A 25931-nucleotide genomic window follows, 5' to 3' on the forward strand; every position below is an offset into this window, starting at 1 on the left:
CATCGAGTGTGAACCACGTACCGGTAGCACTATAAAATGAGGCGTGAACCACGTGCCGGTAGCGTCAAAGTGTGAACCATGTCCCGGTAGCACTATAAAAGAGTGAGACTCAAATGCGTATGGTGTGAACCATGTGCCGGTAGCACCATAGCGTTATGGTTAACCATATTGTGTTGTGATTAGTTTAGCATTATATATATATGGTGTTGAGTATATGCTAATGAGATTTTGTGTCAATGTACGACTTGTTGGCATTTCGGGTATGATTGACTTGCTATGTGAGTTACATGTTCGTACGAGGTATTTGGAAATTGTGATTGCAAATAGATGGGTTATATATATGTATGTATAACTATTGCATTCACTAAGCATTGCTTACCCTCTCGTTGTTTACCATTTTTATAGGTTCCGGCTTGGACAAGGATAAGGGCATACGGTTGGATTAGTTGTCTCCCGGTTGTGTTGACAGGGGATGCTTTTGGGATAGCTTTTGAAGTGGCCGAACGTCTTGGGTAGTTTAGCCCCAAACCATGCTCGAGTGCCGTTTGGATTATAAATTATCATTTGTTGTTGGTCAAACTTGTATCACATTCATTAATGGCCTTTGTGCCTTTTTGTAAACATTAAACTCGTAGTATGTTTTGACGAATCGTGTGGAATGGGTTACATATTTAATTGGCGCGTAAATGTGTATTATAAAAAAAAAATTTATCGTATGGAGTACGGGTTGGGTTGTTTCAGGGTTTAACGGTATGGTCGGTGAAATTTAATTCGGGTCGAGGAGGAGGATACGGGCTGTCGAAGTCCATGGGTGGAGTTTGTATTTTAATTTAGGAAAATGACGGTTTACACCCCTGGAGCTTGAGGTATTTTTTGTAAGCTGTTTATAGCTTAGGGGGGATAAATGAAAATTCGAGTGTGAAAAGGGACAGTCGCTGTTGTCGTTTTTGTGTTGAGGATACGACCAAGAAGGGCACAGTATTTAGTATAGTATTTAGTATGTAAAGGATTTAATACTTTGTTATTGTGTTTAATTGCTACAACATATTGCAGTCGGAACTGATGGCCTTAATGGTATGCATTTTGTTCTACAATAGCATTTGTTCTTATTTTGATGAATTATTTTTACTAATTGATTGATTAATGGCACACTTATCATTATATATGCGATCACAGATGAGTGGTGATCCTGGTGTATCTACATTTCCTAAGGATGACAACATATTTTTTTGGAGAGGAACAATATCAAGAAGCAAAGATATAGTCTTTGCAGGCACTCAATTTATAGGCTGCATTTGATTACAAAAAAGATACAGTCTTTGATGACAACATATTTTGTTGAAGTTTATTACGAGTTATTTTTCACTCGCGCAATTTATAGGCTGCGTTTGATTTAACAATATGAGTGAAATCGTACTGCATATTTTGTTGAATGTTCAGGCCATCTTTATCTACAATAATATCTTAGAATTCAAATTAGGTACTATCTTTACTTTATATCATTATTAATTTAATCATGTTTTGTTATATTCATATATTTGTAATTTTGACAAAATAATATAATTTTACATTATTTATTCAATTGAGCATATACCAGGGTTATTACAGTTTCACCGAGTGATACGGTGGTAACGGCAACAAAAAGGATGCTTGAGTTTCGTATGAGCTCGGTTGTTGCAACTGTTGATAACAAGCCCGTTGGGATTTTGACGTGAGTCTTAGATTATATAAAAGTCATTCATTTAAAAGTAAAAAAAAAATTTTAAAAATACCATAACATAGTTTTCTACTTGCGTTTGATTTAACAATATGAGTGAAATCGTACTGCATATTTTGTTGAATGTTCAAGCCATCTTTATCTACAATAATATCTTAGAATCCAAAGTAGGTACTATCTTTACTTTATATTTAGATCAAAGGATATATTAATGAGAGTGATAGCACAAGATCTTCGTCCTGAACTGATTTTAGTTGAAAAGGTAAGTTATTACTTTCTTTCGTATATGTATCATCTATACATGTGTTTGATATATGAATTTAATTATTATTTTTGTAATACGTAGGTGAGGACTCTTAATCCAGAATGTGCTACGCTCGATACGCCTATTGTTAATGCCCTGCATAACATGCATGATGGAAAGTATTTTCATCTTCCCTTAGTTGATAGAGGCATATCAAGGTTCATTGTTGAACTCAGCTGAAGATAACCAATTTTCAGCCAATTTTAATTTAAATAAATTTATATAATGATAATAATATTTGATTTGATGCAGAGGGAGCTGTTATTGCCATTGTTGATGTACTTCAGATAACCCATGCTGCAATAACCAGACTAAGCTTTATCTAAGCTTTTTGGAACCATATGTGAAAAAACGCAACCCAAATTGACACATTCATAAGTGAATAGGTCAAACCTTCCACCTCTAATTTATGTTTTATCTCAAAATAGATTGACTGAAGTTGATGTTGAATTGATATGGATTAGGTGGGAAACACGGCAGGCATATATAATGAAGCTGCAAGTTCAATGATGCAAAAGTTTTGAGATTGTGCTATGGCAATTTATGTTTCAATCATGCAATGACGTGTAGTAGAAATAAAATGAGAATTCAAGAAAGTGTTCATACCGTTGGTACTACTTCTTTTGTCTTAATGTTTACGTGTATTATTAATGTTGAAATTTTTTTATATGTTGATGGTAATATTGGTAGCTTCATGTTTTGCTTCATGTTAAAATAAAATTTACTCTTTTTTGTTCATTAATTTCAGGTTGAGGGACCGTTTAGTCAAGATTATCACAGAGGCATGGTTGTAATGGTATACTTAAGGTATTTTTCCAATTTGCTATTCTGCTAATTGCAATTTATTCCATTTGATAATCCGTAGAGATCGTAAGTGTTACATAGATTTATACATATAAATGAGTGCTATATCAATAAACGATATATTACTGGTTTAAGCCCGAAAGTTACATGACTTTTCAGGTTTAAGCCCGAAAGTTACATGACTTTTCAACAACGATATTTTAGGGTGGGGTGCAATACAAGCTTTCCGATCTTTGTATACATGGGCGCCGAGATAGAAGTGACTAAGTTGTCGCTTATTTCGGGGTTTTTGTAAATCCTTCCTTCACGGTTGAATGGGCTCATGGTATAAATAGATGTAACTTTATTATGTCTTATTATGTCACATATAAATAAAACCATTACATTATAAGCAGTACAACAACAACAACAACAAAACCCAATACCACATGAGTGGTGTATGGGGGAGGTGAGATGTAGACAATCCTTCCCCTATCCGAGAATAAAGACAAGTCATTTCTCCACCCCGAGTGAAACACTCTCATTATAAGCAGTACGTATCAAATTTTTTAAATTTGAACCCAATTGGATTTTTTTTTTTCTTGTAAGATGTCTTCTTTGGTATCTTTGTCTTTGGTATACTTTACTCAATCGAGTTAGGTGTTTTCAATGTATGTATGGATTTGTTATCTTTGTCAACGAATGACTATCGGTTGTGTAGGATATAATTGTTTTTCGTTGTAGTTTGTATGCCCCTAAAATCAGTCGGTAAAATGTGCCGTGCGAATTGTTAGCTACCTTTAAAATCGCATAAACCTTAAAGCAGCAACGCGCGAAGCCTCAATTCTTGTTGATCCCAATAATAGAATAAACTCGCAAGCCGTTAGGTAATTTGGAGCTCGGATATTTTTTGTTTTAGGTTGCTTGGATGAATCTCGATCCAAGATCTGTATAATTTTAACATCTTTTCAACAAAAAGCTAGCTACATATACATCTTACTAGTTCTTAGTTGATTGGCCGGTCAATGCATCGAAACAAATACTTTTGGTTTAAAGTTCAAGTCATTTATATTTATATATATACTAATAGTAAAAACACTATTTCAGTACTCATCAATAATAACCAGGGGTATTTTCGTTATTTCATCTTTTTTTTTGGTCTTTTTGCCCCCAACGATAAAATAAGCAACTTTCGTAAAAGAACCAACCTTTCAATGTTACCAAAAGATGTCGAAAAAAATTCTTTTTTACAAAAAAATCAACCAACTTTTTTTTTTACTTCTCTTTTCTTCCTCAACGATAAAGGAGGCAACTTTCATAAAATGAACAACCCTTCAATGCTACCAAAAGATGTTGAAAAATATTTTTTTTTACAAAATAGATCAACTAACTTAAAAAAAAAAAAAAAAACGCTAAAAGAAGCAATTTTCACAAAAGGAACAACCCTTCAATGTTAGATGTAGAAAAAAATTCTTTTTTACAAAATAGATCAAGAGTTTTTTTTAACTCGCATTCAAAACGGAGCCCCCCGGCGCGAAGCGAGAGCTCCACAACTAGTTTAAACAATTTTATGACTTGATTAATTTATTTTTAGCTCTCCATTAGGCTGCGGTACTCACCATATATCAACTTTATGTATTCCAAGTTTACAACTATGAAAATGCACATTTTGGCTATCAAGTACTATAGAACCAAAAGGCACACATCTAAATACAAGGTTTTATGTCGTTTAAATAGTGAACCCTCATCATTTGAATGTTAATAATTCACTATTTCATTTTGGATTGTTCTAAATTAATACTCTATTTTCACAAATATTTAAGAATAATTTACACCGTATACGAAAACGTCTTTTAAATTATGCGTGCATATATTTTGACGTCTCATAAAAAAATCTTGCCACAAGCATTGGACGGCAACCTCACGCTCCCTCGGAATGTATCCTAGAGGTCTTGAAATACGCTCGGGCTCGGGCTCTTCTTCTAAATATTCTTCAGTAATGATAGTGTATACTGTAGTTTACATGTATAAACAGTTAGACGGAGATATATATAAATTAAAGGCATTCAAATGGCATCAAAAGGAAAATATGACAGTTACTCTTCTAGCGTTCTCCGTTCAGGAAGCTCAAGAAAATGGCATTTTGAGCTGCCCAACGTCTTGCGTAAGCCCCGGAGGTCGCATCAAATGCATAAGCCCTATATATCTAAATATGGAGCACGTGAGCAGCACATGCCACGTCAACATAAAGCTTAATGTCGGTTACGTACTTTTAGCATAAAGTAACCACTAGTAAAGTGACACGTGTATCTCCGAACATTCAGGAGCTCCACACCTATAAATAGGGTACTTGGGCCATCACTTTTCAAGCACTTGGACTTGTGGCAGAGAACACACATTCTCTCTCACAAAGTACTTTCTCACTCTAGAACCTGAAGACCTAGCCGCATAGCGCTAGACGGACTAGTCTATCATTTGTTCCGGAAAGATTGATTAAGCCACCTCATGGTAACCAGTGTGACGACCCGGAAATTTTCGACCAATTTTAAACTTAATCTTTATATGAACTCGACACGATAAGCAAAGTCGTTATATGGAGTCTCAAAGTTTTTTGAACTGTTGTAATAGAATCATTTAACCTTTGACTATTTCCGACGATTCACGAACAATTGGTTGTAAATAAAAATATATATATAGGTATACGATTGTTATACATACTTAATAATATATGTAATAGTTTGAATTAATAATATATGATTTAATTGCTTAAACTAAATAAGTAAAATAAATACAATTTACTTATTTAAATAGGAAATGAAAAGTAAAACACAAAATATGAAACTGTTATGAATCTATATAAATATATATATATATATATATATATATATATATATATATATATATATATATATATATATATATATATATATATATATATATATATATATATATATATATATATATATATATATGACTCCTGTACATAATTAATATTATATGAATATTGTAATATTTATAAAATTATATTAAATATTCTGTATATGTTATTTTATATATATATATATATATATATATATATATATATATATATATATATATATATATATATATATATATATATTACATAAATAATAATAGGTGATATTAAAATATTAACTTTAAATACAAATTAAAACAAAATTGTTATTATAATACCATTATTACTTTACTATTAATATTAATAATTGTATTGTTATTACTGTTATAATTGTAAAGTTATCAAAGTAAAATATATATATATATATATATATATATATATATATATATATATATATATATATATATATATATATATAAAGATTAATTAAAAGTATAATATAGTGGTAATTTAAATGTCAATAGTTATTATTATTATTATTAAGCATTTCATTATTAACATTGTTATTAATAGTATTTAACTATTATTATTATTGTTATTAATGTATGTATTATTATAAAAACTATCATTTATATTACTACTACTAATATTATCATTATTATAAATATGATTTTTGTATTAATATGATTGTTATTATTAGTATTTTTTTAGGATTAATATTAATAATAATAATTATTATTATTATTAATTATAATTTCATTTATATTTATTAAAACCAAATACAGCACATAAATAATTACGCGAATTATTAGCAACACTTTCAACCTTGTAAAGTTTTGTTGCTATCTTCAATCCGTTAGCTGTCTATCTCAATCACGATCTCAAACAAACGAATTCGAGTATTATATAGGCAATTGAGAAAGAATTAAAAGCAGATACATACAAAATCAGTTTCCTTTCAATATCTGCTTTTATTATTTTGTCCCCTGGATGGAATTTCCTGTCGATGCTCCTAAATTATATAAAGAAACGATTAAGTTGTGTTGATAAGAAAATTCATTCAACTCTCTGTCATCAAATATCAAGTATAACTAGTACTCGTTTATTTTGAATCAATTTAATCAAATTTTTTATATACAGACTCGATACCTTTGTATATATAATTTTTTTCAAAATCTCGAATGCAAACAAATTTTTCAAAAAGTAATAATGTGAAGTTATCAGGAATCATCCACTTAAACTTCCTACAAAGTTTCACGAACCAATTTTTGTTATTCATCTTGAATTCGAGAGTCAAAGTTTATCTGTCAAAAAGTCAACGAATGTTCTTCAATTAAATTCGAAGTTTCTGTTGTGATTCAAGTGAAATTGTGTAACAACCCTCACTTTTCGACTTCTAAATTTACTGAATTAACCCTAGGGTTATCTGCCTGACTATATGTATTAAGGGTTGTTATATACAATTAAATATTGACCGAATAGTAATTTTTAGTCAACAATGTACGCTTAAATAAATAATATATTATTAATTTATATAATTTGACATAATTTAACTAAGTATATAAACTTTGTATCACTTTTATTATTTAGTTAATGTATTATATATTTAACTATAAAATAAATCCAATTATATATAAATGTAATAATATTTACAAACTTACTAAAACTATAGTTTAATAATTAAAATCATAATTATTATTAAAAATACAAAATACCGAATTATTTATTATTTTTATGCAAAATTTGTATTTATTAATTAAAAAAAATATTGACAAATATTCTTGGAAAAAGCACTAAATCAATTCGTTTATGTATATAAAAAAATCTTTAAAATAAATTAATTAAAATAAATAAATAAATAAATAAATAAATTACTTTTTAATTAAAAAATTATAATGGAAAAACTACTTTTATTATTTTATTTTGTGCATTATCCCATGACCTAACATTTAATACTTTTGAATTTTAAAATCCCATTAAAAATTAAAATATTTCTTTTTCTTTTAATTATTTTATTCTTTTTACCTAATTTTTTCAAGTATAAATACCCCTCATTTCTCATTCAAACTCACACCAAAATTTCTCTCATTCTCTCTTTGAAGAATTACTACTAGTAAGTATTCTTTTCTTACTTTTTACTTTTTACTTTTTACTTCGGTTTATTATTTTATTTTTTATCAAAACATGTAAATAATGTTATAAATTATATGCAATTAAAAATAAAATAAATAACATGTTATAATTAGTAATATATGTTACTAAAAATTATAAAAGTATTTTTATGAGTTAATATATAGGAATTATAATTAAAATCGAATTAATGAATATATATGTATATACACACCTAACGTGAAGGTTATAATTAAAGATAGCGTACAAAGACTATAAACATCACCGCTACTTGTGGCCTAGGGTGATCCTTGTTACCATTATGGGACGCTTGTGGATCTCGAATGCCAAGACTTAGATTCTGGTCAAGAGATCCTGGGCCACTCGGTAACAATAGATCATTCGAGTGACTTGCATGTTACCAACGAAGTTTGGGCGAGATTGTACAACATATTTGTTAAGAATTATAACCCGAACATTTTTTAAACTAGAAACTTACTATAAGTGGAAGCTTTCCATAAATAGTAAGTTTCCAAAAATAGAAACTTTTGAGAAATAGGAACTTTTCTCGAAAACCGTCACTGTCAATATAGTTGGTATATTAATAAACATACTTTATGTCAGTTAGACATTAACTAATCAAACGTTATACCTCTAGGTTTATATCCAGATCACTTACTTGCTTTACTTTCCTTCTTGCGTGGAATACTTCAACTGCTATTTAAGGTGAATTCATAGCCCCTCTTTATTGCTAGCAAACTTACTTACTTTACTTGGGGTGAGACACATGCTGTTTTTACTTTTTACAATTTAGACACAAGTACCAAACTGTTAAACTATGATATACCCGGCTATGTCCGACTAAGTCCCTACAGTGATATTTTTAATTGCTGCTGCATGCTTAATTATTGGGGGTAGGCCTATCGGGAGTAACGTCCCCGATACATTTGACTAAGTCTTTGTATTACTTGATAATGAAATTAAACCGACAAGGACAGACACAACTTGTCATGGGGCAAACTTGAACGTTTAGTCTAAATATCACGCTTTGGCATAACTTTTTGATCCAGCGGGAGATCAACTTTACAAACTAAATCTTGTGGTCTAAAACAACGGTCAAACTTTTGTTAAACCTATGAACTTCACTCAACCTTTTGGTTGACACTTTAGCATGTTTTGTCTCAGGTGCTGTTTGATTCAAGCTTACTTATCTACTGCTTATGTGATGCTACTTGGACATAGGATCAAGTTATTATCGCATTTATTACTATTGCATTTAAACCTTTACTATACTCCTTTGTAACGACATTTCATTTTCCGCTGCGTACTCCATAAAGTTTAACTTTCTCATTTAGTATTGTTCTCGTTATTATAATATGTTAGTATATTTTGATATTAAGTCACATTTCGCCCAAGCCCTAACTGGGGGTGTGATAGATTGGTATCAGAGCTGGTTTAACTGCGTCTAAAGCAACGACCGGTTAACGTTCCCAGGATACGGGTTCGGTTAACGGCAACGACTTTGGGTGAGTTAATCGTAGAGGGGGTTCTCACAGTGTTACCTGTGACGAAGCATTGGCTCTTACTCCTTGCAATCCTTTTATGGTTGGCCAAATAACAGCGGTGACGCGGGCTGTAAAATCAGAGTCTGAGGTACGCTCAGTGGTTACTAGACACGGAACTGTTTGGGAATAAATCCCCAATCTGTTGTCACAGATTGGTATCAGAGCATAACCATGCTGTTATAGAGAACCAGAATTACATTTTTGTGTGTGCCTTATGTGTTAGCTAGGGTGCCTTAGCAATCTAGGAAACTATAACCTTTCCAACCATAGACTTTAATGCACTTAGGATTGTCCTATAATCTTAACATTTATGCTTTCCAAAATTTGACTAAAAGATTCTAATCAAAGTCTCTTTCCTAATGATAGGATGTCAAGCCCAAGCGTTAACAAGTCTAACAAGGCAACTCACAACCCTACTACCGAAGTAGGTGTTGGACACTCTGAAACATCAAGACCTGTTTGAAGTCCTTCTTACAGTCCTGCTTCACCAAACTATAGTCTAAATACTCTGCGAAATTCACAAAGGTCTCCTCAATATTATCCAACTCCGAGAATCGAAGATAAAGGAAAACGTCATGAAGAAGCCAGTCCATCAAGGAAGAGAGCCCGGACTCCTTCTTATAATGATGCTGCTAAGTATGAGGGTTTGTTTCGCTACATGGAGAGAGTGGAGGTCCGTATGGATGAGAAGGACCGCGAAATTAAGAAGTTGGTGGAGGAAAATGTTGAACTAAGAAAATAATTAAGGCTCCTAAAGTACGAGGAAGAACGCAACACTCGTTGGGGAAAGAAATCACTTGCTCATCTCCAGGAGGATGTTAACTTCCGAATAAAAATGGAGAGAAGCCGAGTCGACAAACAACTTGCCTTAAGGGAATACGACATCAATGCCGTTAACAGTCGTGTTACCAACCTTTACGACAATCTCGAGTACCTCTACTAAAAGAAAAAAGGAAAGAACGAGCGATATGATAAGTTTATCAAAGAATCTCTCGAATCTCAAACCAAAAGGCTAGAGAAACTTGTGAAGGATAACATGGAAAAAGTGATGAAGCAGTTTGAGGAAGAGAAGAAGAGACATGAAGACTACTTCAATCTTAATATTCTTTAGTTATTTTTCCATTTTCTATCTATGTAAAGGCTATGCCTTAAAACTATTTCTATTTCCGAATCGTGCACTAAAAGGCTTATTTAATGCCTCGTTCCTTAATAATATAAAGTGTTTTATATATATCATGTGTTACGATAAAACTGTTAATGTTCCATTGGGAAATGGAGAGACTCTTATCATCCAAGGTGAAAAGAGTGGTTCCAATCTCAACATTATCTCATGTATTAAAACCCGCAAACACCTTATGAAAGGTTATCCAGCTATTCTAGCCCACGTTAAGATGATCGAATTAAAAGAGAAGCGTATTGAAGATGTACCAGTGGTTAAAGACTTTCCCGATGTGTTTCCCGAAGATCTTCCTGGTCTTCCACCTCCTCGACAAGTTAAATTTCAAATTGATTTAGCTCCCGGTGCTGCTCCTATTGCTAAAGCACCATACCGTTTAGTACCTTCTGAAATGAAGGAACTTTCAAACCAGCTCCAAGAACTGTTGGATAAAAGTTTCATTCGTCCAAGCTCGTCCCCATGGGGAGATCCTATTCTATTTGTTAAAAAGAAGGATGGTACGTTAAGGATGTGCATTGATTACCGCAAACTTAACAAGCTTACTATCAAGAATCGTTATCCATTGCCACGTATTAATGATCTATTCGACCAACTTCAAGGGTTAAGTGTTTATTCAAAGATTGATTCGAGGTCCGGATATCACCAACTTAGAGTCAAGGAATCCAATATTCCTAAGACTACTTTTCGCACTCGTTATGGGCACTATGAATTCTGTGTCATGCCTTTTGGTTTGACCAATGCTCCTGCTGTGTTCATGGATCTTATGAACCGTGTTTGCAAATCCTATCTCGATAAATTCGTCATTGTATTCATTGATGACATCTTGATCTATTCCAAGAGTGAGAAAGAACATGAGCAAGATTTGCGTATGATTCTTGAACTCTTACGAAAGGAACAACTTTATGCTAAATTCTCTAAGTGCGAGTTTTGGCTCAATACCGTACAATTCCTTGGACATGTTGTTGATAGAAGAGGAATACATGTTGATCCTGCTAAAATCACCGCTATTCAGAACTGGGAGATACCAAAGACTGCGAAGCATATTCACCAATTTTTGGGACTTGCCGGTTACTATCGGAGATTTATAAAGGATTTTTCACTTCTTGCTAAACCATTTACGAAGCTAACACAAAAAGGAAAGAAATTTGAGTGGTCCGAAGAACAGGAATCTGCTTTCAAGATTCTAAAGGAGAAGTTGACCACAACCTCGATTCTATCTTTACCTGAAGGTACTGACGATTTTGTTGTTTACTGTAAAGCCTCAAAGCAAGGCTTTGGTTACGTTTTAATGCAACGTGAAAAGGTTATTGCCTACGTATCTAGACAGTTAAAGAAACACGAGGAGAACTATACCACACATGACCTTGAGTTAGGTGCCGTGGTATTTGCATTAAAGATATGGAGACATTATCTATATGGTACCCAGTTTACGGTGTACACTGACCATAAAAGTCTTTGACACATCTTTGATCAAAAACAGATGAATATGAGGCAAAGCCGATGGCTCGAGTTATTGAACGATTATGACTGTAAGATGGAATATCATCCTGGAAAGGCAAATGTAGTTGCCGATGCCCTTAGTCGAAAAGACGATGTTAAAAGTGTTCGTGCCTTAAACCTGAAAATCAAATCAAATCTTATATCACGAATTTGCGAAACTCAACTGGAAGCTATTAAACCAACACTTATCGAAGGTGAAGGACCTATCGGTTTCGAGAACCAACTCCAAGTGAAAGCTAATGGTACACGGTACTTTGGCAACAGAATTTGGGTTCCTCGCTTCGGTGATCTCCGTGAATTAGTCTTGGATGAAGCGCATAAGACTAGGTATTCTATTCATCCGGGTTCCAGTAAGATGTACCACGATGTGAAGGAATTCTACTGGTGGCCTAACATGAAAACTGACATTGCTACTTATGTTAGTAAGTGTCTCACTTGTTTGAAAGTCAAGGCTGAACATCAAAAGCCTTCTGGTCTGTTGACACAACCCGATATTCCGCAGTGGAAGTGGGAATGAATCGCTATGGAGTTTATTACTAAATTGCCCAAGACTTCTAGTGGCAATGATACTATATGGGTCATAGTAGATCGTCTTACTAAATCTGCTCATTTCTTACCGATCAAGGAGACCGACAAGATGGAGAGATTGTCACAACTGTATATCAAAGAAATTGTCTCTCGTCATGGTGTTCCTATATCAATCATATCCGATCGCGACAGTAGATTCACTTCCAGATTCTGGAAATCCTTACAAACTGCTCTTGGAACTCAAATCGACATGAGTACTGCTTATCATCCGCAAACCGATGGTCAAAGTGAACAAACCATTCAAACATTGGAAGATATGCTTCGCGCTTGTGTTATCGACTTCGGCAAAGGCTGGGATAGACATTTGCCTTTGGTTGAATTCTCTTACAATAATAGTTACCACTCAAGTATTAAGGCTGCACCTTTTGAGGCCTTATACGGACGAAAATGTAGATCCCCACAGTGCTGGGATGAATTAGAGGACAGACAGTTAACTGGTCCTGAAATCATACACGAGACAACCGAAAAGATAGTTCAGATTAAGAAACGAATAGAAACTGCCCGCAGCCGACAGAAGAGCTATGCTAATAAAGGTCGGAAAGATTTGGAATTCCAAGTTGGTGACAAAGTCATGTTGAAAGTATCCCCTTGGAAAGGCGTCGTTCGTTTTGGTAAACGAAGCAAACTAAGTCCGCGTTTTATTGGACCCTTCAAGATTACTGAAATATCGGACCTGTGGCTTATCGATTAGAATTACCTGCTGAACTTAGCAGCGTACACAACGTATTTCATGTCTCGAATCTTAAAAAGTGTCTCACTGATGACACTCTCGTTATTCCTTTGGATGACATTCGCATTGATGATAAAATGCACTTCATAGAGGAACCCGTAGAAGTCATGGACCGATCTGCTAAACACTTAAAACAAAGCACCATACCTATTGTTAAGATCCGTTGAAATTCACGACGTGGCCCCGAGTATACCTGGGAACGTGAAGACCAAATGAAACAGAAATATCCCCATCTCTTCTCAACCGCTGATGCATCCGAGAAGTCTACCTAAAACTTCGAGACGAAGTTTTTATTAACGGGGAGGTACTGTAACAACCCTCACTTTTCGACTTCTAAATTTACTGAATTAACTCTAGGGTTATATATCTGACTATATGTATTAAGGTTGTTATATACAATTAAATATTGACCGAATAGTAATTTTTAGTCAACAATGTACGCTTAAATAAATAATATATTATTAATTTCTATAATTTGACATAATTTAACTAAGTATATAAACTTTGTATCACTTTTATTATTTAGTTAATGTATTATATATTTAACTATATAATAAATCTAATTATATATAAATGTAATAATATTTACAAACTTACTAAAACTATAGTTTAATAATTAAAATCATAATTATTATTAAAAATACAAAATACCGAATTATTTATTATTTTTATGCAAAATTTGTATTTATTAATTAAATAAAATAAAAAATAAAAATAAAATAAAATAAAATATTATTGACAAATATTCTTGGAAAAGCATTAAATCAATTTGTTTATTTATATAAAAAAAATCCTTAAAATAAATGAAAAAAAATTAAATAAATAAATAAATTACTTTTTAATTAAAAATTTTAATGGAAAAACTACTTTTATTATTTTATTTTGTGCATTATCCCATGACCTAACATTTAATACTTTTTAATTTTAAAATCCCATTAAGAATTAAAATATTTCTTTTTCTTTTAATTATTTTATTCTTTTTACCTAATTTTTTCAAGTATAAATACCCCTCATTTCTCATTCAAACTCACACCAAAATTTCTCTCATTCTCTCTTTGAAGAATTACTACTAGTAAGTATTCTTTTCTTACTTTTTATTTTTTTTACTTTTTACTTTTTACTTTTTACTTCGGTTATTATTTTTACCGAAACATGTAAATAATGTTATAAATTATATGCAATTAAAAATAAAATAAATAACATGTATACACTATTACTATTACTAGCACCTATAACCTATTACTTATATTGTAACATAAAAACATTTTGGGATATGTATTAGAGATGTATAGATCTTCGAACTTTCTTGACGAATGGTTTCTATGAGATTCTAGGCAGAGGGTTTGGATTTCCGATTTAAAGGGTCCTATGGCTCAAGCCCCTAGATCTAAATTAGCCATTCGAAGGGAAAGGGGTGATTGGAAGCTTATCTAATACGGCAAGTATCCTAAAATGGAAAACACTGATAAAAGTAGAAACTCTCTAGTCATAGAAACTTAGTAAAATAAGAAACTTTCTAAAAATGGAAACTTTATAAAAATAGTAACTTACTAGGAATAGAAACTTAGTAAAACAAACACATACTTAAACTTAAACATGGGCAAAACACTTAACTACTCTTAAATGTCAATAGGTTGACTTTTCTGCTCACTTGTTCAACTCTTTATGCCGAGGAATAACTCTCTCTCTCTCTACTTACTAAGGTGAATTCATAGTCCCTCTTTAATTACTAGCAAACTTACTTACTTTACTTGGAGTGAGACACATGCTGTTTTTACTTTTTACACTTTAGACACAAGTACCAAACTGTTAAACTATGCTATACCCGGCTATGTCCGACTAAGTCCCTACAGTGATATTTTTAATTGCTGCGGCATGCTTAATTATTGGGGGTAGGCCTATCGGGAGTAACGTCCCCGATACATTTGACCAAGTCATTGTATTACTTAATAATGAAATTAAACCGACAAGGACAGACACAACTTGTCATGGGGCAAACTTGAACGTTTAGTCTAAATATCACGCATTGGCATAACTTTTTGATCCTGCAGGAGATCAACTTTACAAACTAAATCTTGTGGTCTAAAACAACGACAAACTTTTTGTTAAACCTATGAACTTCACTCAACCTTTTTGGTTGACACTTTAGCATGTTTTGTCTCAGGTGCTGTTTGATTCAAGCTCTTATACTTACTGCTTATGTGATGCTACTTGGACATAGGATCAAGAGATATCGCATTTATTACTTCTGCATGTGAACATTTACGATATTGTTATTCCTGTCATTGTAACGACATTTCATTTTCCGCCGCGTACTCATTAAAGTTAAATTCATCATTTAGTATTGTTCTCGTTTATTATAATATGTTGGTATGTTTTGATATTAGTGACGTTCCTTCCAGACCCTATTGGGAGGACGTTACAGGCAGTAACCCTCCGACGCCGACCAAAAGCGTCAGTGAAAGCACGACCTCCATTCACCCCTGGAATGACGGTACCATCAGGACGGTACCGCTTCTTCGGCGGGGTAGAGGGTGGCTGAATAGGTATATCAGCAGGGTCCTCGTCGTCACTGGAGTTTGATGAAGAATCATCTGATGAAGAATCGGCGGATGATGAGTCATCCGGATCATGTGGTGGTGACACGGGTGGCTGAACTGGCAGTCCGAAGGCGGCCAACATCTCTCTGTGTCTGAATGGCGGAATCGGCACTAAACGTACATCTGGAGCACGTCGACACGGCATGCGCATATGGTTACGGAATGGCCCTTCCCCGAACTCCGTGGGGATCACAACACCCCGAACTCTGTGTTGGGATGAACTTGAGGACAGCCATTTAACTGGTCCTGAAATTATTCACGAAACTGCCGAAAAGATTGTTCAAATCAAGCAATGTTTAGAAACTGCCCGTAGCCGACAGAAGAGTTATGCCGATAAGAAACGAAAGGACATCGAATACCAAGTTGGAGATAAAGTCATGTTGAAAGTATCTCCTTGGAAAGGTGTTGTCCGTTTCGGTAAACAAAGTAAACTCAGTCCATGATATGTTGGACCTTTCACAATCACTGAAAGAATTGGTCCCGTGGCATACCGATTAGAACTACCAACCGAACTCAGTCAAGTACATGATGTGTTTCATGTATCAAATCTTAAACGGTGTATTGCTAATGACACTCTCATTATTCCTTTGGATGACATTCGCATTGATGATAAAATACACTTCATAGAGGAACCCGTAGAAGTCATGGACCGATCTGCTAAACGCTTAAAACAAAGCACCATACCTATTGTTAAGATCCGTTGGAATTCACGACGTGGCTCCGAGTATACCTGGGAACGTGAAGACCAAAGGAAACAGAAATATCCCCATCTCTTCTCAACCGCTGATGCATCCGAGAAGTCTACCTAAAACTTCGGGATGAAGTTTTTATTATCGGGGAGGTACTATAACAACCCTCACTTTTCGACTTCTAAATTTACTGAATTAACCCTAGGGTTATCTGCCTGACTATATGTATTAAGGGTTGTTATATACAATTAAATATTGACCGAATAGTAATTTTTAGTCAACAATGTACACTTAAATAAATAATATATTATTAATTTATATAATTTGACATAATTTAACTAAGTATATAAACTTTGTATCACTTTTATTATTTAGTTAATGTATTATATATTTAACTATATAATAAATCCAATTATATATAAATGTAATAATATTTACAAACTTACTAAAACTATAGTTTAATAATTAAAATCATAATTATTATTAAAAATACAAAATACCAAATTATTTATTATTTTTATGCAAAATTTGTATTTATTAATTAAAAAAAATATTGACAAATATTCTTAGAAAAAGCACTAAATCAATTTGTTTATGTATATAAAAAAAATCTTTAAAATAAATTAATTAAAATAAATAAATAAATAAATAAATAAATTACTTTTTAATTAAAAATTATAATGGAAAAACTACTTTTATTATTTTATTTTGTGCATTATCCCATGACCTAACATTTAATACTTTTGAATTTTAAAATCCCATTAAAAATTAAAATATTTCTTTTTCTTTTAATTATTTTATTCTTTTTACCTAATTTTTTCAAGTATAAATACCCCTAATTTCTCATTCAAACTCACACCAAAATTTCTCTCATTCTCTCTTTGAAGAATTACTACTAGTAAGTATTCTTTTCTTACTTTTTACTTTTTACTTTTTACTTCGGTTTATTATTTTATTTTTTACCAAAACATGTAAATAATGTTATAAATTATATGCAATTAAAAATAAAATAAATAACATGTTATAATTAGTAATATATGTTACTAAAAATTATAAAAGTATTTTTATGAGTTAATATATAGGAATTATAATTAAAATCGACGATATGAATATATATATATATACGCACCTAACGTGAAGGTTATAATTAAAGATAGCATACAAAGACTACAAACATCACCGCTACTTGTGGCCTAGGGTGATCCTTGTTACCATTATGGGACGCTTGTGGATCTCGAATGCCAAGACTTAGATTCTGGTCAAGAGATCCTGGGCCACTCGGTAACAATAGATCATTCGAGTGACTTGCATGTTAGCAACGAAGTTTGGGCGAGATTGTACAACATCTTTGTTAAGAATTATAACCGGAACATTTTTTAAACTAGAAACTTACTATAAGTGGAAGCTTTCCATAAAAAGTAAGTTTCCAAAAATAGAAACTTTTGAGAAATAGGAACTTTTCTCGAAAACCGTCACTGTCAATATAGTTGCTATATTAATAAACATACTTTATGTCAGTTAGACATTAACTAATCAAACGTTATACCTCTAGGTTTATATCCAGATCACTTACGTGCTTTACTTTCCTTCTTGCGTGGAATACTTCAACTGCTATTTAAGGTAAATTCATAGCCCCCTCTTTATTGCTAGCAAACTTACTTACTTTACTTGGGGTGAGACACATGCTGTTTTTACTTTTTACAATTTAGACACAAGTACCAAACTGTTAAACTATGATATACCCGGCTATGTCCGACTAAGTCACTACAGTGATATTTTTAATTGCTGCTGCATGCTTAATTATTGGGGGTAGGCCTATCGGGAGTAACGTCCCCGATACATTTGACTAAGTCTTTGTATTACTTGATAATGAAATTAAACCGACAAGGACAGACACAACTTTTCATGGGGCAAACTTGAACGTTTAGTCTAAATATCACGCTTTGGCATAACTTTTTGATCCTGCGGGAGATCAACTTTACAAAATAAATCTTGTGGTCTAAAACAACGGGCAAACTTTTGTTAAACCTATGAACTTCACTCAACCTTTTGGTTGACACTTTAGCATGTTTTGTCTCAGGTGCTGTTTGATTCAAGCTTACTTATCTACTGCTTATGTGATGCTACTTGGATATAGGATCAAGAGATTATCGCATTTATTACTATTGCATTTTAACCTTTACTATACTCCTTTGTAACTGTAGTGACCCGAACTTTTCCATGTTTATATATATTAATTGAGATTGATATTTACATGATTAAATGTTTCCAACATGTTAAGCAATCAAACTTGTTAAGACTTGATTAATTGAAATAGGTTTCATATAGACAATTGACCACCCAAGTTGACCGGTGATTCACGAACGTTAAAACTTGTAAAAACTATATGATGACATATATATGGTTATATATATAGTTAACATGATATTATGATAAGTAAACATATCATTAAGTATATTAACAATGAACTACATATGTAAAAACAAGACTACTAACTTAATGATTTTGAAACGAGACATATATGTAACGATTATCGTTGTAACGACATTTAATGTATATATATCATATCAAGAGATATTCGTACATCATAATATCATGATAATATAATAATTTAAAATCTCTTTTGATATTATAAATATTGGGTTAACAACATTTAACAAGATCGTTAACCTAAAGGTTTCAAAACAACACTTACATGTAACGACTAACGATGACTTAACGACTCAGTTAAAATGTATATACATGTAGTGTTTTAATATGTATTTATACACTTTTGAAAGACTTCAATACACTTATCAAAATACTTCTACTTAACAAAAATGCTTACAATTACATTCTCGTTCAGTTTCATCAACAATTCTACTCGTATGCACCCGTATTCGTACTCGTACAATACACAGCTTTTAGATGTATGTACTATTGGTATATACACTCCAATGATCAGCTCTTAGCAGCCCATGTGAGTCACCTAACACATGTGGGAACCATCATTTGGCAACTAGCATGAAATATCTCATAAGATTACAAAAATATGAGTAATCATTCATGACTTATTTACATGAAAACAAAATTACATATCCTTTATATCTAATCCATACACCAACGACCAAAAACACCTACAAACACTTTCATTCTTCAATTTTCTTCATCTAATTGAACTCTCTCAAGTTCTATCTTCAAGTTCTAAGTGTTCTTCATAAATTCCAAAAGTTCTAGTTTCATAAAATCAAGAATACTTTCAAGTTTGCTAGCTCACTTCCAATCTTGTAAGGTGATCATCCAAACTCAAGAAATCTTTGTTTCTTACAGTAGGTTATCATTCTAATACAAGGTAATAATCATATTCAAACTTTGGTTCAATTTCTATAACTATAACAATCTTATTTCAAGTGATGATCTTACTTGAACTTGTTTTCGTGTCATGATTTTGCTTCAAGAACTTTGAGCCATCCAAGGATCCATTGAAGCTAGATCCATTTTTCTCTTTTCCAGTAGATTCATCCAAGGAACTTAAGGTAGTAATGATGTTCATAACATCATTCGATTCATACATATAAAGCTATCTTATTCGAAGGTTTAAACTTGTAATCACTAGAACATAGTTTAGTTAATTCTAAACTTGTTCGCAAACAAAAGTTAATCCTTCTAACTTGACTTTTAAAATCAACTAAACACATGTTCTATATCTATATGATATGCTAACTTAATGATTTAAAACCTGGAAACACGAAAAACACCGTAAAACCGGATTTACGCCGTCGTAGTAACACCGAGGGCTGTTTTGGGTTAGTTAATTAAAAACTATGATAAACTTTGATTTAAAAGTTGTTATTCTGAGAAAATGATTTTTATTATGAACATGAAACTATATCCAAAAATTATGGTTAAACTCAAAGTGGAAGTATGTTTTCTAAAATGGTCATCTAGACGTCGTTCTTTCGACTGAAATGACTACCTTTACAAAAACGACTTGTAACTTATTTTTCCGACTATAAACCTATACTTTTTCTGTTTAGATTCATAAAATAGAGTTCAATATGAAACCATAGCAATTTGATTCACTCAAAACGGATTTAAAATGAAGAAGTTATGGGTAAAACAAGATTGGATAATTTTTCTCATTTTAGCTACGTGAAAATTGGTAACAAATCTATTCCAACCATAACTTAATCAACTTGTATTGTATATTATGTAATCTTGAGATACCATAGACACGTATACAATGTTTCGACCTATCATGTCGACACATCTATATATATTTCGGAACAACCATAGACACTCTATATGTGAATGTTGGAGTTAGCTATACAGGGTTGAGGTTGATTCCAAAATATATATAGTTTGAGTTGTGATCAATACTGAGATACGTATACACTGGGTCGTGGATTGATTCAAGATAATATTTATTGATTTATTTCTGTACATCTAACTGTGGACAACTAGTTATAGGTTACTAACGAGGACAGCTGACTTAATAAACTTAAAACATCAAAATATATTAAAAGTGTTGTAAATATATTTTGAACATACTTTAATATATATGTATATATTGTTATAGGTTCGTGAATCAACCGTGGCCAAGTCTTACTTCCCGACGAAGTAAAAATCTGTGAAAGTGAGTTATAGTCCCACTTTTAAAATCTAATATTTTTGGGATGAGAATACATGCAGGTTTTATAAATGATTTACAAAATAGACACAAGTACGTGAAACTACATTCTATGGTTGAATTATCGAAATCAAATATGCCCCTTTTTATTAAGTCTGGTAATCTAAGAATTAGGGAACAGACACCCTAATTGACGCGAATCCTAAAGATAGATCTATTGGGCCTAACAAACCCCATCCAAAGTACAGGATGCTTTAGTACTTCGAAATTTATATCATATCCGAAGGGTGTCCCGGAATGATGGGGATATTCTTATATATGCATCTTGTTATTGTCGGTTACCAGGTGTTCACCATATGAATGATTTTTATCTCTATGTATGGGATGTGTATTGAAATATGAAATCTTGTGGTCTATTGTTACGATTTGATATATATAGGTTAAACCTATAACTCACCAACATTTTTGTTGACGTTTAAAGCATGTTTATTCTCAGGTGAATATTAAGAGCTTCCGCTGTTGCATACTAAAATAAGGACAAGATTTGGAGTCCATGTTTGTATGATATTGTGTAAAAACTGCATTCAAGAAACTGATTTCGATGTAACATATTTGTATTGTAAACCATTATGTAATGGTCGTGTGTAAACAGGATATATTAGATTATCATTATTTGATAATCTATGTAAAGCTTTTTAAAACTTTATTGATGAAATAAAGGTTATGTTTTGTTTAAAAATGAATGCAGTCTTTGAAAAACGTCTCATATAGAGGTCAAAACCTCGCAACGAAATCAATTAATATGGAACGTTTTTAATCAATAAGAACGGGACATTTCAGTTGGTATCCGAGCGTTGGTCTTAGAGAACCAGAAAATTTGTATTAGTGTGTCTTATCGAGTTTGTTAGGATGCATTAGTGAGTCTGGACTTCGACCGTGTTTTCTTTAAAAATGATTGCTTAACATTTTTGTTGGAAACTATATATTTTTAACATATGAATATTATGTGATATATTAATCTCTTAACGTGTTTGATATTATGTGATAGATGTCTACCTCTAGAACAAGTCCCATTGACTCACCTAATAATAATGAAGAGTCAAATGTAAATTGGAATGATTTGTGGACTGATTCACAAGTTCCCGAAGAGGAACCGGAAGAAGAGTCGGAACCGGAAGAAGAATCGGAACCGGAAGAAGAATCGGGACCGGATGAAGAAATAGAACCGGTGGGGGAAATAATAAAACGGTTAAGTAAAAGAAAATCCTCAACCAACCGACCAAAGTTAATTATGGTCAATGGTGTTTCCGCCAAGGAAGCAAAATATTGGGAGGATTACCAATTCTCCGATGAATCGGATTCCGACGAGAATTCCGATGATGTTATAGAAATTACCCCAACTGAATTTAAAAAGGCAAAAGAAAATAATAAGGGAAAGGGCATAAAAATAGAGAAATCTAATTCCAACCCCGATGAACTTTATATGTATCGTCAACCCCCGAAGTCCTTAAGTTGTAACAATGACCCGGGAACCTCTAAACCACCAGGTTTTTCTAAACCAATGTGGACAACGACGGCTCGTATTAGGGGAACATCATATATCCCTAGAAACTTGGCAAAACGAACCAAAACCGAAGAAGAAGAAACGAGCGAGTCGGAATAAGATAGTTGTATTCGTGTGGTGTAATATATGTAATATAGTGTTCTTATGCTTTATGATATATGTAAAAATTGCTTGTATTAATAAGTATTTTTTTATGAATCTAACTCTTGTCTATTTTACAGTTTAAAAACACAAAATGGATAGACAACCCAATATTTTAAGAGACCTACCCGGAGACATGATTGATGAAATCTTGTCTAGAGTCGGCCAGAATTCTTCGGCACAACTATTTAAGGCGAGATCAGTTTGTAAGACATTCGAAGAACGTTCCAAGAATGTCTTGGTTTATAAGAGACTTTCGTTTGAAAGATGGGGGATATCACATTGGGAAACCCATAAGTTACGATGTGTTTACTTTGACGCATATATTGCGGGGAACCCAAATGCTATTTTACGCAACGGGTTAAGAAATTATTTTGACTCAATATATCCGAATATTGGACTTCGTGATTTAGAAAAAGCGGCTAACATGCAACATAAAGAAGCATGTTATGCTTACGGATTAGTAATGTTCGCTTCTCACCAAAGTGAGAACAAGAACATCGGGCTACAACTATTAAACAAAACGTTTCCACAAGTGACGGAGTCGGTAATTTGGGTAAGAAATGAGGTTTTTAGATTATTACGGGACTGTTGGACATTACGTAACCCTCGTCCCTTTGATGACGTTACAACACGCTGTCTTATCAACGGCCATAACGGTTATGTTGCACAAGACCAAGGATGGGAAGTAGTCCTAGTAAAACCAGAATGCATGACTTGTTTCTGGACGTATGAATTACGTGTCTTTATTGCCTTTGCCGAACGACTTGTGTACTAGCTAGAATTGTCTTCACAACTATCTTGTATCAAAGTTATTGTGTGCTATATTTCATGCTTTATGTAAAATAAGCGGTATTGTAAGTTTGTAAAATATTGTATAAAAGTTTGAACGCGAAATATTATTACAATCAGTTTTTCATATAGAATTGTAGTAGTTGAATTGTATATTAGCTACTAAGTATGAACTTAACGGGTAGGTACTACCCGAATTTAAACTTATAAAACGCTAATATGAAGAAAAAGCTTTTATAAATGAGTTCATATTATGCTACGAAATACTATTAACTACTCTTAATATTCTGTATGATTAACTTGTTCCATTTAACTATTTTGAAGGAAATGGCACCAACTACTCGACACACCGTGAATATGAATGAAGAGGAATTCCGTACTTTTCTAGCTTCAAACATAGCCGCAGTACAGGCTGCGCTACATACCAACAATAACCTTGGATCTAGCAGTACAGGAAATCGTGTAGGATGCACCTACAAAGAATTCACTGCCTGCAAACCTTTGGAATTTGATGGAACCGAAGGACCGATCGGATTGAAACGGTGGACCGAGAAGGTTGAATCGGTGTTTGCCATAAGTAAGTGTACTGAAGAGGACAAAGTGAAGTACGCTACGCATACCTTCACAGGTTCTGCGTTAACATGGTGGAATACCTATCTAGAGCAAGTGGGACAAGATGATGCGTACGCACTACCGTGGTCAGCATTCAAGCACTTGATGAACGAGAAGTACCGTCCCAGAACCGAGGTCAATAAGCTCAAGACAGAACTTAGAGGGTTACGAACCCAAGGATTTGATATTACCACGTACGAAAGACGATTCACAGAATTGTGCCTATTGTGTCCGGGAGCATTCGAAGATGAGGAAGAGAAGATCGACGCGTTTGTGAAAGGATTACCGGAAAGAATCCAAGAAGATATAAGTTCACACGAGCCCGCCTCCATACAACAGGCATGTAGAATGGCTCACAAACTAGTGAACCAGATTGAAGAAAGAATTAAAGAACAGACTGCTGAAGAGGCCAATGTGAAGCAAGTCAAAAGAAAGTGGGAGGAAAACGGTGATAAGAATCACCAATACAACAACAACAGCAATTACAACAATAATCGCAACAATTATCCCAACAATCGCAACATCAATCGCAACTACAACAAACGGCCCAACAACAACAACAACAACAACAACAGCAACTACAACAATCATACCAACAACAATAATAACCGCAACAACAACAACAATCAGAAGCAGCTATGCCAAAGGTGTGAAAAGAATCACTCGGGGTTCTGCACCAAATTTTGCAACAAGTGTAAAAGAAATGGTCATAGCGCGGCGAAGTGTGAGGTCTACGGACCAGGGGTTAATAGAACGAAAGGAACAAATGGTGTCGGAACGAGTAATGGCGGAGCAAGTAGTGTCGGAGCAAGTTATGCCAATGTAGTTTGTTATAAATGTGGAAAACCAGGCCACATTATTAGAAATTGCCCGAACCAGGAGAACACGAATGGACAAGGCCGTGGAAGAGTTTTCAATATTAATGCGGTAGAGGCACAGGAAGACCCGGAGCTTGTTACGGGTACGTTTCTTATTGACAATAAATCTGCTTACGTTTTATTTGATTCGGGTGCGGATAGAAGCTATATGAGTAGAGATTTTTGTGCTAAATTAAGTTGTCCATTGACGCCTTTGGATAGTAAATTTTTACTCGAATTAGCAAATGGTAAATTAATTTCAGCAGATAATATATGTCGGAATCGAGAAATTAAACTGGTTAGCGAAACATTTAAGATTGATTTGATACCAGTAGAGTTAGGGAGTTTTGATGTGATAATCGGTATGGACTGGTTGAAAGAAGTGAAAGCGGAGATCGTTTGTTACAAAAATGCAATTCGCATTATACGAGAAAAAGGAAAACCCTTAATGGTGTACGGAGAAAAGGGCAACACGAAGCTACATCTTATTAGCAATTTGAAGGCACAAAAACTAATAAGAAAAGGTTGCTATGCTGTTCTAGCACACGTCGAGAAAGTACAAACTGAAGAAAAGAGCATCAATGATGTTCCCATTGCAAAAGAATTTCCCGATGTATTTCCGAAAGAATTACCGGGATTACCCCCACATCGATCCGTTGAATTTCAAATAGATCTTGTACCAGGAGCTGCACCAATAGCTCGTGCTCCTTACAGACTCGCACCCAGCGAGATGAAAG

This window comes from Rutidosis leptorrhynchoides, chromosome 4 (genome assembly GCF_046630445.1).
Source record: "Rutidosis leptorrhynchoides isolate AG116_Rl617_1_P2 chromosome 4, CSIRO_AGI_Rlap_v1, whole genome shotgun sequence".
Classification (NCBI taxonomy): Eukaryota; Viridiplantae; Streptophyta; class Magnoliopsida; order Asterales; family Asteraceae; genus Rutidosis; species Rutidosis leptorrhynchoides.